Below are 15,406 nucleotides of genomic sequence, written 5' to 3'. Positions count from 1 at the left end.
GGAGGAAGAAAGCTCATTTGAGTTGTCTGTCAGAAATGAAACACTGGACTGATTGCTGTGCTCAGTTTACATCTTAGATCGAGGCTGATATGTAAATGAGATAGATAAGTGAATTTCCAACTGAGAACAGAAGGCCTAAAGGAGGATTACTATAATAGCATGAAGCTTGATGACCACGTGTATAAAAAGGTAGACAGTTGTTTTGTAGAAGGCAACTTGGGTAATTCCACAAGGTGAGCCATGCTACTAAAGTGGTCCACCATTTCCAAAATGATAGTATTGCCCTTGAATTGAGTCAGGTCAACAATAAAATCAATGAAAAGATGGGTTCAAAGATTTCCAGGTGCAGGTTGCAGTAAATGTGGGGCATAGGTTTATTTCTAGCAGACTTTGACCCTGTACAGATCTGCAGGCCCTGACATAAGTCATAACATCCTTTCTGAGAGAGGCCCTCAGAACGAATTGGAGAGAAGAGAAATTATCTTGTAAATGTCAAGGTGGCCATCAGACTTGGCATTGTGTAGATGTTGAAGTACCTTGAGTTGGAACTGAGGAGGAAATAAGAAACAGTTGATTGGGGCATTGTAAGGAGCAACGTTCTTAGCTGTCTGGAGCTGAGAGGAAAGCTCATCGGAGAGGAGAATGGCAATGATCTGAGCTTAAGGCAGGATGATGTTCTCCTCACAGTTGAAAGAAGTGCAGTGGTCAAAGAACCATGAAAGAACATCAGCCCTAAATCTAAGGTTTAATTAAAAAATTTTTTTGAAGAATAGATTCAGTCACATAGATTACCTGTTATAAAATGTATGCCAGACCTAACTGCTCTTTACTGTAGAAATCTTCCCTTGACCTACATCAAGAAAACCAGAAAAAAAAGGTTAATTTGCACATTACCCTAACATGCTGATGCAAGCTTCTTTTTGTGTAGAAGAAGAGACCATGTATTGACTTTAAGGATCTGAATTAGATAACCCATTCCCAACTGATACCAACTCCTTTGGATCATCAAGCTATTCAGCCACATCCAGGGTTTCCTCATTTTTTGAAGCCTGATCTCAAGGGGGCATACAATTGTTTTTTTGTTTGTTTTTTAACATGTATGCTTTTTATTTGTCTCCAAAAGGAGAAACATTGCATACAAATTAACATGGTATTTAACACACTTTAACACAAAATACAGTGTACAATCATTCTTTAAGGTCATAGTACTACAGGCGATTTCCAAGTCTGACAATAGATAGTAATGATCTCCCTATACGGGGGGGGGGGGGTGGGGGGGGTGATCATAGGGAACAGGAGATTATCAGTGGGAAGTGGGAGGGGGGACAAATGCCATAAATCTATCCCCTATTTTGTAGAGGCTATAACTTTTTGCAAACCAATAAATAAATATACGCTTATTGCAATTTTTTTTACTAAAAATGTGTTAAAGAATACATATTGGCCTAAACTGGGGAAAAAAATCGTTTTTGTTTTCTTCAATTTTGGATATTTATCATAGCAAATAGTACAAAATATTGTTTTTTTTTTCTAAATTGTCACTCTGTTTATAGCGCAAAAAATAAAAAGACAGAGGTGATCAAATACCACCAATAGAAAGCTCTATATGTGGGGAAAAAAGGACATCAAATTTGTTTGGGTCTAACATCGTAAGAAGCCCAATTGTCAGTTAAAGCGACGCAGTGCCGTATCGCAAAAAAATGGCCAGGTCAGGAAGGGGGCAAATCCTTCCGGGCTGAAGTGGATATCTGAAATTTGCCCTGTTGAAAAAGTTCCACCATCAGGGGAGAGATTATTTACAGAGCTTTGAGAAGCTCTCGCTTAACTCATATGTTGGGTCTTCTGTGCTTCAACCATTGCTGTTCCCACTTTTTATCTCCTATTGATGAGTGGAATAATTGTTGCTGTGTAGGCCAAAAATTTTAATTTAGCATCATGCATGCCTTTGCCACTATTGGTGGCAAATAAATATATTTTTTTAACTAAAAGGTTAATTCTGGTAATTTGTGGTGTTTCTACAAACTCTTCTTTGATTACTGCTGTAATTAATGGTGTACCCCGGGTTGTCATTTGACATTTCTATGTATATTATAATTAACCAGAGGACACACTAGGATTGTGGTTGTACGTTATTCTACTACAGAACAGTGATATCATAGGTACATAGTAGATTTTATATTTAGCAGATTTCAGTATCACAGTCGTTTTTGTAGGTACAGACCACATAGCTGAATCTAAAGTGGAAGCACACTTTGGCACATTGTGGGCATGCTATTTATGGATATGTTATGTTATATGGATATCTGAATGGAACAATCTTCTGGATCTTTTGTTGTTATTGTTTACCTAAAAATTCCCCTCGAACTGTTCAAATCTTTAATGTTCAAATCTGTTCAAATCTGTTACTTTACTGCTGAAGCTCATTTGATTTCACACAGATTTGTATGGAGTGAAACTTAAACTTTACTCAAAATGAACTTGAGTGGTCTTAAAAGTTTGTGTACTTTACAGCATATTTTATAGAACTGAATTTTAAAGTTAGCGCCATGCTTTACTATATAATGTTAGGCCTCCCTCACACAGGGCATACTATACAGTAAGAAAGCTATCCTATGTATTTGCATGTGCCGATGTCATCTGCACATGCGCACTGAAGCAAACTGAAGCAATGGTACATATGTGCTGTTGCGTCAGTTAGACTGTTACTGGCGGCTCCCGCACACATGTGCGGAAGTGACGTCATCGCGGCTCCAGCCAATCACAGCGCCAGAGCCGGCGATACCCGGATGTAACTCCAGGAGTGATGTCGTCCACCGGAGCAGTGAACAAGGACCGATGCGGGGTGCTTCGATCTCAGGTTAGCAATTCATAATGAGCTAGTATGCTATGCAGGTAACATTTTGTCCAGCCCAGAGTTTAGTTTTAAATGTAGAGAACTCATAGATAACAACTACAATTCAATATCATTTAAAAGCATTAGGAATAATCAGGACATTGCAGTGCAACAGCTTTAGAACATTGATTTTGACTGTGGAAATGCATTGATAAATATAGCAAAAATACGAAATTTGCTAAAACAATACATTTATTGTGGAAAACATATTACAGCATCTTGAAATTTACATTTCTTGACAGTTCTGTAATCTCTTGATAGCCTTACCTGCTAGAAAAGTGTCCCAATCAAATTAGTGTCAGCCTGAGCACAGAAATTATGCAGAAAAAAAAAATCACATATTATATAAAGTTTGTTAAAGTAATAAAGAACCTAACTAACAGCTATACTCACTACATAATATAATCTCACCATAACGCCTATCTACAAAGCTTTCTCTGACAATGAAATGTTATTGATAAACTCATGGGATATTGAAATGATACATACGAAGCCCTGTTCTGCTTCTATATCAGCTTTTCTATCACAAGAGAAATATAGAGGCTTTAATCACTGGCCTCTGTCCAAGACTACCCCCCCCCCCCCCAGTTTGGTTCACGCCAGAACTCTCGAACATCGCAAAAGTTCAGACTCCCATTTTTAAGGCTTATACAGTATGCACGTTATTGGCCATAAAAAGGGTATAGAGTCCCAGCTATTGCTCTGGGGGACATGTACCAATGCAAAAAAGTGTAAAAAAATATTTTTAACCACTTATGGTTAAAGCCCCGGAAGAAATTTAACGGACAATTGCGCGGTGGTGTGATGTTGCACCCAAACAAAATTGACGTCCTTTATTTCCCACAAATAGAGCTTTCTTTTGGTGGTATTTTATCAGCGATTTTTATTTTTTTCGCTATAAACAAAAAAAAGCAACAATTTTGAAAAAAAGAAATATCTTTTACTTTTTGCTGTAATAAATATCCCAAATATCCTCAAAAATATCTAAAAAACTAATTTCTTTCTTAGTTTAGGCCGATATGTATTCTTCTACATATTTTTGGTAAAAAAAATTCCAATAAGCGTATATATATGGATTTCGCAAAAGTTATAGCGTCTACAAAATAGGGGATAGATTTATGGCATTTTTATTATTCATTTTTTTTTATTAGTAATGGCGGTGATCTGCAATTTTTATCATGATTTCAACATTGCGGCAGATACATTGGACATTTTTTACACTATTTTGGGACCAGTGACATTTATACAGCGATCAGTGAATAAAAATTCACTGATTACTATGTAAATGACACTGGCAGGGAAGGGGTTAAACACTAGGGGGCAATCAAGGGGTTAAGTGCATATGATTCTAACTGTGGGGGAGATGGGCTCACTACAACATGACAGAGATCACTGCTCCCGATGACAGAGAGCAGTAGATCCCTGTCATATTGCTAGACAGAACAGGGAAATGCCTTGTTTACACAGGCATCTCCCCGTTCTGTGGCTCTGTGTCACGATCGCGCCCCCGGCAGACATCTAGTCCACAGGACCCATGGGCACACTCATGAAGTATGTGGTGGGCGCACGCCAACAATGCCATGTCTTAAAGGGGACATACAGGTACACACATTTGCCCAGCCGTGCCATTGTGCCGACATACATCGTCATGCGCTGGTCGGCAAGCAGTTAAAGTAGCAGTGATTTTAATGATCCTTAAAGTGAAACAATAAAAATGAAAAATTCTTTTAACCACTTTAATACATATACACCCTTCCTGCCAGACCAATTTTCAGCTTCTAGTGCTCTCGCACTTTGAATGCCAATTATTCAGTCATGCAACATTGTACCCAAACAACATTTATCCTTTTTTTGGTGGTATTTAATCACCACTGGGTTTTTATTTTTTGCGACATAAGCAAAAAAAGAGGGAAAATTTATAAATTTTTGCAAATAAGTAACATTTGTTCATAAATTTGGGTCAAAATGTATACTGCTATATATATTTGGTAAATATACCCCAAATAAGTGTATATTATTTGGCCTATGTGAAAGTTAAAGAGTCTACAAGCTATGGTGGAAATCATTGAAGATTGATCACACCTGATGCACTGATGCACTGATGGCCTCATCTCTTGAGGCCCTGAAATGTCAGGAAGGTACAAATACCTTCCAAATTACCCCTTTTTGGAAAGTAGACAGTCCAAAGTATTTAATAAGAGGCATAGTGAGTTTTTTGAAGTTGTAATTTTTTCCCACAATTCTTAGGATAATGAAGAAATTATTTTTATTTATTTATTACAGAAAATTGTCATAATAACAATTTATTTCTCACACACAGCAAATGCATACTTCCAATTAAACCTTAAAATGCATTCTGCTACTCCTCCCGAGTAAGGCAATACCACATGTGTGAAACTTTTTCACAGCCTGGCCACATAGAGAGGTCCAACATGCAGGGAGCACCATCAGGCGTTCTAGGAGGATAAATTGCACATAAAACCTATCACACTTTTGAAGGCCTTGAACACCAGGATAATGGAATTACCCACAAATTGACCCAATTTTGGAAAGCAAACACCCCAGCGTATATTCTATGAGGCATAATGAGCCTTTAACGGTTAATTTTTTCCAAAAGTCTGTAAAAAACATGGAAAGAAAATGAAAACTTTTTTTTTTTTTTTTTTTACACAGTCATCAATTTATAAGATATTCCTAACGCTTACACCCCAAAATACATTCTGCTACTCATCCTGAGTATGGCAATACCACATATATGATACTTTTATACAGCCTGGCCACATATAGGAGGTCCAACATGCAGGGAGCACGTCAGGCGTTCTGGAACATACAATACACATACATTTTTTTACACAACGTTGTCAATTTACAGTGAGTTGTGACAGCCCTCTCCACGGTCCAGCCTGAAGCCGATTGGTTGATGTTATCATTTATTATTTATACCAGTATCTTATCTAGCTATATGCTTTTATGACTGTTCTGCAACCATCTACAAGCATTTATACTACTATTGACTGTTGCTGCAGCTTTTTATATTTGACTCTTAGTGCAATAAATTCATCATGTTACTTATCTAAAGACTAATATGTTTTCATGCGATTTCCATCATGCACAGATTATCTTTATTAGAGGGGAGAATCAGTGTGATGGTGTGCACTGTAAGTGGTAACAAGCTGTTTTACCGCACTCTGCTCCTCACACGCGATTGATGTGTGAGCAGGAGAACCCAGTAACAGCTCGTTACCGCAGTGTGTTGACATCCTGTGACCGACTGTGATTGGACACAGCTGGTCACATGGTAAAGAGGCAATTTCATTGGCTCTTTACTGCGATTGGGGATGGGTTGTGTCATGGGGACAAGCCTTAACCTCGATCGCCACTCTGCGTGCCCCAAGAGGCACATGAGCATCATGCACGAGGACAGTGCATGTGACTGGCTGTGATTGGGCACAGTCAGTCACGTGATAAAAAGCTGATTTTTATTGTCTCTTTACACTGATCTGGGATGGGCTGTGTCCAGAGGGACACTCCTCATCCCTGATTGCCGATATGCGGGTCCCAAGGCGAGAAGCAGAGGATGTCATATGACACCCGCCCAGGATGGCAGAGTGCTCCTGTAGACATCATATAACTATAGGCTGGTAGGGAAGTGGGTAAATATAGTGCCTGTGGGGTCACCTTAGTCTGCCTGTAAAGTGGCGCATCTGTACCGTGTATAGAACCTGCTGCAGCAAAACTGACATTTCAACAAAAAAAAATTACATTTACGTTGATTTTCCCTGCAAGCTTTCTTTATTTTGTAAATAATGGCTTGGGGAGCCATTCTGTATGATGAGGCCACAATTTAGTGCACCACACGATTAGAGATTTTTTAGGTAAATTCTGATGTCTCTTTGGCAGACTTTGGAATGAAATACATTTTTGTACCACAGTGAGCAAGCCAAATGTGAAGAAGCCAAATTATAGTACACTCAGGCCAAGATTAACAATTTTATTTTAGATAAAGCCTGATGTCTCTTTCGTACAGTTTGGATAGAAGTAACAGGTGCGGAAAAATTAGGCTTAGAGTGTTGGTGGTGCCTTCACACTGTAACCCTATGGAGGTACTCTTGATGAAAGAATTGGCCTTGCTGTAAAACATTGAAATGCGTTGCCCCTGTCAAACAGTTGAGGAAATATTGCTCTTTGGGTTTTGGTGGTGCCTTCACCCCATAACCTTTTAGAGGTACCCTTGATGCAAGCAAGAATTGGCCTTTCTGTAAAAAATTGAAATTTAATTTACCTATCGAACAAGTGTGGAAAAATTGGTCCTTGGGTGTTAATTGTGCCCATAAAACCCATGTCAAAAAATTACTTCAAGATAACATCAACACCCACAAAGCTAGGCAGCCAAGAAACTCTGGAATATTCAAGATTCCAATAGCACTTTATCAGCGACATCGGCATCAGGTTTTAGCTGCTGCTAGTCCAGGACTGATTCATATTGACAAATGTCAGCCGGTCAGTGGAGTCTGTGGACAGATGTGCTCTTTTATCTGTCACAAAACCTCCGTCAGCACTGAATACCCATTCAGAAAGCACACTGGTTGCAGGGCAGCCCAGCAGCTCTTTTGCATACTGGGCAAGTTCTTGCCAGTGGTCTATTCTTATGACCCAGAAACCCAGTGGATCGTTTACTGGAAAGCTCTCCATGTCTGTTTTCACCCCTAGATAATCTTCCACCATATGATGAAGACGCTGTCAATGGAATCCTAAAGCTGATAGCCCTGGGAGCCAAGGACTAAATTAATCACTGAGGTGGCCCCTACTCCACCGCTTCTCCTTTGACCAACAGAAGCCTCAAAATTAGCTTTTCCCTGAGACTGTCACCTACCAGAGTCTGGAAAGGCGTTACATAAGCTCCTCTTTAAGACCCCTTTCACACCACACCGCCCATAGCGTGGGCGGTAAAATGTCGCTATTTTTAGCGGCGTTTTACCGCCAGATTTGCGGCGGATTTGCTGCGCATTTCGGCAGCTAGTGGGGCGCTTTTACCCCCGCAAGTGGCCGAGAAAGGGTTAAAACCACCGGCAATAAGCTGCAATAGTGGCGTTTTGCCGGTGGTATTACAGCGCTGCCCCATTGATTTCAATGGGGAGCAGCGGGGAGGAGTGGTAAACACACGCTCCTTCACCGCTCCAAAGGAGCTGCTGGCAGGACTTTTCCCTGACGTCCTGCCAGCACACCGCTGTAGTGTGAAAGCCCTGAAATACCTTCATTCTTTTTTCAGTAGAGGCTGCTGAGTGGTCATGCAATATAGCGGGGTAGACATGAAAGGTGAGGAGTATGTGGTTTTCAAGTGCTCTTGGCAAAGGTGGAGTGGTGGGAGGTTAAATGCCTTGTCAAGCACGTGGTACCCAAATGGCTGGTGTTTTTGCCATGCTTGATCTGCTTGTGGCAGAGATTGCAAATCGCAACAGTGCAAATTGGCTGAATATGTGCTAAAAAATGACAGACAGCTAAGCTGTGGGAAGTTGGCCAGGAGATGACAGCTCCACAATCTGATGGAATAGGGTGACTGCTCTATTCTTCCATGAAGGCCTCTGGAGGACATCCTGCCTTATTGGGGTTGTTTCTCCCCTCACTTTCCTCCTCTGGTCAATCCGACACCCAAGTCACTTCAGTGACATCATCATCCCCTCTGTAAGCTCATACTCCCTTCCTATCAACCAACATCAGAATCGAGTAACGTCTGTGCATCCTCAAGAAGCAAGTGGCTGATGCTGTGTTCAGCTGAATCCTCCATGCATGATGCTGGTGTTATGGTAGGGGTAGCTGTGAACAAGGAGGCAGAATAAGCCACTGTGGCAGCTGCGGTGGACTGCATACTTGTGTCAGCTTGGGTCATAAAGGATGAGGAGGACTCAGTAAGCCAGTCCACCACCTCTTCTACACGCACAGAGCCACTCCTTACCTTCTCTTCTAGGGCCCCCCTGTGCCCTCTACTCCTCCTTTTCTTTGTCTGCCCCCATAGCAAGCTGCTTTCTATAGGTGAGGACATGCAGGCCTGCTCCCAATCCATTCTGTGTGTGTCGCACAAAGTACGGCTTGGCCCCACCACCAGCTCTCTGCTCACTGGATTTGACTGACAGCAGCAGAAGCCAGTGGCAAAGCCTGCAAGACCAAAAAGAGATGGATAGACTAGCTGCAGCCAGGCACATTACTGGATCAATAGAGGAGTCAGGTAAGTGTTAGCGAGGGGTAGGGGCGATACATACAGTAGAAGTTTTTTTACCTTACTAGAGTGAATGCAGAATGAAGGTAAAAATCTTTATGCCGTGTACATACCGGCAGAAAAGGTCAGACGGAACGATTCCGTCGGACATTGCGCTTGTGTGTGGGCTTCATCTGACTTTTTTCCCAAAATTCTGACATACCTTGAAATAGAACATGTTTCAATTCTTTCCGCCAGAACCAGTTCTTATCGGGAAAGCTGATCGTTCCTATTGAGAAAACCAAAAATGACAAGGGCAGCTATTGGCTACTGGCTATTGAACTTTTTTCTAGTCCTGTCGTACGTCATCACATTCTAAACGATCGGACTTTGGTGTGATTGTGTTTAGGCAAGTCTGTTTCAGCGGAACTCTGTTGAAAAGTCCTTCGGGGGTTCAGTCTGAGGAGAAGTCAGCTTGTGTGTACGCGGCATTAGACTTTAGAACCACTTAAATATGTTTGAGACCTGGAACAAGCATGCAGCGAATAAATGTTGCAATCCATTACCACTATACTTGCTCCAGGTTAGGGTTGCAAGTGGATCAATTTGCCTGAGGATAGTTTTAAGGGGATCCTACTGCTATGTAAAAGGTTTTAAAGCAAGCCATACCTGAAAAAGGATACAGTACAAACTCACCTTTCCTACTGCCAGCACAACCGAAAGATGCTCCTATCCTGAAAAATCTTCTGTTGAAGACCGCACTGAAAATATTATTCCCGTAAATCTGGCCATACAAGATTAGTTTTGTTTTAGTACAGCCAGCGTAACCTCCTGGTTTCCTCACAGCTATCACTGGTCTACTGATCTCCATGGCATTACTGTATTCTTAAGCAGGCCATAGATAATGTGATTTTCTTTTCTGCAACCACGGGTTGCAGAAAAGAAAACCGCTTGAATCCCCATCAACACTAATTGCCTCTTATGGAGCAAATGTGTTCTTCTTGTGTGTGTGTGTGTTTGTGTTGGGGGTGTAGGGAGTAGAGCCCCAGCCAGGAGAACACAGTGATCATTGCTAGTGCTAATAGCTGCTAATAATAAATGCATCCTAAAAATCTGACATGCTGGCTGTATAAAAGCAATCAATGGATTTTCTTGAGTACAATCAGCCTGCCCATACATGGTTTGAATCTTGTTCAATTCCTGCTGAACTGGCCAGGATTGAATCATCTATATACATCGGTAAGTACACTCCTTTTCATCCTCTACTGAACTAGGGTGGCAGTCTGCATCTGCTGTGAAGGCAGGGGGTCAAATTAAAATTTGATGAAATGTGTGAATCTTAGTACAGCTTCAGTGTTTTGGGATGTATCGTTAGCTCACTCGGTTCAACTTGGAAGGAAAGGTGCTTAAGTGATTAAGGTGCTTGCATACTAGGTATTGTATATGTGTAATACTAACAAGCTTTTATTACCTTTCACAGAGATTACAGTATTTTTCCTAAATACTGCATTCAACTTCTTTTTTCTCCATAAGGACAGTGCCATCTTTGTTTAGGCATTATCTACTGTAGGAGGGTCAGTATCTATTTCCTGGATTGAAATCCCAGCTCAGAGTTGACACTGGTGCCCATGCGGTTTGTGGCTGCACATGTCTGCCAAAGATTGGTCTCTGCCGCTACCTGTCACCTTGTAACTTACTAAAAGTTACAGGGTTGCAATCTGATCACTGGGAGAGCGGAGACTAAGGAAATGTTTCCTCTTTCTTGCAGCAGACTAATAATACGCCTAGGAAAAGGACTGGAACTGAAAGATTACATTTTATAAGGTGCAGCATTTTTTAAAAATTATACTGTTGGGGTTCATTTACATGAGCAGCACCCCTTGAAGAGGGATTTTCTATTGAAATGCCTCATTAATGGGTCACTTTTGGCAGTACTGCCTGTCAATACAAGCTGTTGTAACATTTATGCACACTATGGCTGCAAACGCTGCACTGTGTACTAACATGGCAAGGGTTTGGCCGTTGGGATGACAAAACCATGGTTTAACCACCCATTTTTTCTGCCCCCCAGACCACCCGTGTAAAAGAGGCCTCTTTTGTATATTGGGACATGCCATGAATTTATTCATGCAGATTAGACTTGTAATGTCACTAGAGGATTAACTTTAAAGTGGACCTTCACTCTAAAGCAGGAGCGGCTGGTCCATAAGGGGCACAAGGGCACTGCAACCTAATTTGCATGTGGCGCACCGGACTCATAGGTTTCTATGAGTTTTTTTTTTTTTTAAGTCACATGATTAGAGCCTGGGGCTTGAAAAAGGTTTGGCTCGGGTCCTCTGCACCCCCATCCCACCCACTTGTGACACTAGGGAATCAATTTTTGCTATTGTCTTCTGACTTCTCCTCCCGGGCCAATGGGTTGGCTGGAAGGAAAAACCAAGGCAGCCTCAGCGCCATGACCCACTTGTGAGACAGATTGTCTGGTTGGAATGGAGGGCTGCAGATCAAGTGGATCTGGACTGATGAGACTCCGCTTCCCTGGGAACCTGTGACTGCCTGCCATATCTACCATATCTTCTGCAAATCCCAGCAGTGTCTGATACCTTAAATTATACTGTTCCCCAAGAACTGAATACCTAATTCAGCCTGTTCAGAATAGTGATCCATCACATTCTTAGTACCCTTAATTGTGGATATACCAAATATCACAATGAAAATAGCTACCTCAACTTATATTTTATACCTGGACACAAGATTCCTTTACAGACTGCAAAGCTTCCCTATTTTTTTTTATTACTTGGCAACATTGAACACACTCTCAATTGTATGTCACTACTATTGATCCATAAGCACCCTCCAAGACTTGCAGTGATAGATTAACTGCCTTGCCACTACATGACTTACAACCTGGCGTGTACTAAGGAACAGCCAGTCCATAAGTCCTAGTTTGCATGCAGACTCATAAGTTTCTATGAGTTTTTTTTTTCAAACCACATGATTAGAGCCTGAGGCTTTAATTGGCTTGAAAAAGATTGGGCTTTTTAGTGTCACCCACTTGTAACACTTGTGAATCAATATTAGCTATTGTCTTCCAGCTTCTCCTCCCGGCAAATCAGGACAGGAGGAGGAACGGGTTGACTAGGAGGAGAAGCCAAGGAAGCTGTGGTGCCGCAACTGTGGAGGGGCGAGTGCAAACCTGGGGGGCATTGTTTGCTGTCCTTCCAAAAAGTTTAGCACCACTGCTCTAAAGGTTATGTCATGTTGATCTGCCCCCTCTCTCTTTTACAATAGTACATGTAACAGTAGTAAGAACAGCCGGCAGAACTGTAATCCTTGAAGTGTCGTTATTGGTACATCAGAGTGACAATAAAACAATAACCTTGTCGCGTTTTGACAATAGCCTAATGCCGCGTACACACGAGCGGACTGTATGGCGTACTTAGTTCGTCATACAATCCGACGGACAGTCCGTCGTACTTTCGACTGAACGGACTTGACCACACACGGATGCACAAACAGTCCGTCGAAAGCTTGCACGATGACGTGTACAGCACGTACGACGGGACTAGAAATAGGAAGTCCAAGACACAGCAAAGCACCCTTCCGCTGTGTAAATCCTTTCTGGGCATGCGCCATTCTTAGTCCGTCGAACTAGCATACTGACGAGCAGATTGTCCGCTGAAACCAAAGTACGACGGACAGAATTTCGAAAAATCCGAAATTCCTAGTACGCCGGACTGCACGCTGAAAAAGTCAGCTGAAGCCCACACACGAGCGGATTGTCCGCTGAAATGTGTTTCGACAGACTAAGTACGCCATACAGTCCGCTCGTGTGTACGCGGCATTAGTCGTAGCTAGTTTTAAACAGATATGGCAAAATATATATACTGTATACTCACATACACATATGAAAACACCATCTCTACATAATTGGCCTATCAGGTTAGTGTCAGAGAAAATTAACATATTTAATTGATACCACCAATTATCCAAGTGGTTAGTGACTAGGGATGAGCCGAACACCCCCCTGTTCGGTTCGCACCAGAACCTGCGAACAGACCTAAACTTCGTGTGAACTTTAGAACCCTATTTAAGTCTATGGGACTCGAACGTTCACAATCTAAAGTGCTAATTTTAAAGGGTAATATGCAAGTTACTGTCCTAAAAAGTGTTTGGGGACCTGGGTCCTGCCCCAGGGGACATGGATCAATGCAAAAAAAAGTTTTAAAAACTGCAGTTTTTTCAGGAGCAGTGATTTTAATAATGATTAAAGTGAAACAATAAAAGTGTAATATTCCTTTAAATTTCGTAGCTGGGGGGTATCTATAGTATGCCTGTGAAGGGGCGCATGTTTCTGGTGCTTAGAACTGTCCCTGCACAAAGTGTCATTTGTGCAGGAAAAAAAGTATTTTAAAATCACTTGCGGCTAAATTGTCGGCTCCCCGTAATACAGAGGACACTCAATGAGTGTTCTCTGTATTAGCCGACAATTCATTCATTCATTGATAAAAAAATAAAAAAAATAAAAAAAGCGTGGGGGTTCCCCTAAATTCAATTACCAGGCCCTTCAGGTCTGACATGGATATTAAGGGGAATTCCGTGTCAAATTTTTAAAATTTTTTTACGTGGGGGTCCCCCTAAATATCCATACCAGACCCTTCAGGTCTGATATGGATGTTAAGGGGAACCCCGCATCAAATAAAAAAAAAATTGACGTGGGGGTCCCCCTAAAAATTCATACCAGACCCTTTATCCGAGCACGCAACCTGGCAGGCCGCAGGAAAAGAGGGGGGGAACGAGAGAGCGGCCCCCCCTCCCTCCTGAACCGTACCAGGCCACATACCCTCAACATTGGGAGGATGCTTTGGGGGTCTGTGACCCCTCAAAGCACCTTGTCCCCATGTTGATGAGGACAAGGGCCTCATCCTCACAACCCTGGCTGGTGGTTGTGAGGGTCTGCGGGCGGGGGCTTATCAGAATCTGGAACCCCCCTTTAACAAGGGGACCCCCAGATCCCCCCCCTGTTTGAAATGGTAAGGGGGTACAAAAGTACCCCTACGATTTCACAAAGAAAGTGTAAAAATAGTTAAATAAGACAAACACACTTTTGAAAAATTCCTTTATTAAAAATAAAAAAAATAATAAAAAAAAAAAAAGATTCCAGCGGTGCTAATCCACTCTTGCTATCCAGCGACGAATCTCCAGGGTCCAGCGATGGATGATCATATCCAGCGACGGGGGATCTCTCAGTCCAGCGCTGTCCATACATCCGTCTTCTGTCTCCAGTGCGGAGACACTGCGGAGATCCCAGCGCTGACGTTTCTTATATTAGGAGGGCGGGGCCACCCGTCACCTGACCCCACCCCTCTGACGCTGAGAGGGAAGCCAGGGGTTCCCCAGTGACGTGTGGGTGACCCCGCCCCCTCTGATGTAACGCAGGTTTCCGTTACATCAGAGGGGGCGGGGTCACCCATACGTCACTGGGGAACCCCTGGCTCCCTTCACCAGCGTCAGAGGGGGCGGGGTCAGGTGACGGGTGGCCCCGCCCTCCTAATATAAGAAACGTCAGCGCTGGGATCTCCGCAGTGTCTCCGCACTGGAGACAGAAGATGGATGTATGGACAGCGCTGGACTGAGAGATCCCCCGTCGCTGGATATGATCATCCATCGCTGGACCCCGAAGATTCATCGCTGGATAGCAAGAGTGGATTAGCACCGCTGGAATCTTTTTTTTATTTTTCTTATTTTTAATAAAGGAATTTTTCAAAAGTGTGTTTGTCTTATTTAACCATTTTTACACTTTCTTTGTGAAATGGTAGGGGTACTTTTGTACCCCCTTACCATTTCAAACAGGGGGGCGGGATCTGGGGGTCCCCTTGTTAAAGGGGGCTTCCAGATTCTGATAAGCCCCCCGCCCGCAGACCCTCACAACCACCGGCCAGGGTTGTGAGGATGAGGCCCTTGTCCTCATCAACATGGGGACAAGGTGCTTTGAGGGGTCACAGACCCCCAAAGCATCCTCCCAATGTTGAGGGTATGTGGCCTGGTACGGTTCAGGAGGGAGGGGGGGCCGCTCTCTCGTTCCCCCCCTCTTTTCCTGCGGCCTGCCAGGTTGCGTTCTCGGATAAAGGGTCTGGTATGTATTTTTAGGTGGACCCCCACATCAATTTTTTTTTTAATTTGATGCGGGGTTCACCTTAATATCCATATCAGACCTGGAGTCCTTGCTGAGATCTAAGGAGACGTGAGAGAAGTTTATGGTCCGTGTTAACCCTTTTGATACCCGCTTGCATGACCACCTGTTTGCAGCCATAAGGTGA

Source organism: Lithobates pipiens, unplaced genomic scaffold (genome assembly GCF_037356315.1).
Source record: "Lithobates pipiens isolate NorthernLeopardFrog02 unplaced genomic scaffold, aLitPip1_a1.2 Scaffold_16, whole genome shotgun sequence".
Taxonomy (NCBI): Eukaryota; Metazoa; Chordata; class Amphibia; order Anura; family Ranidae; genus Lithobates; species Lithobates pipiens.
This window is presented reverse-complemented; position numbering follows the sequence as displayed.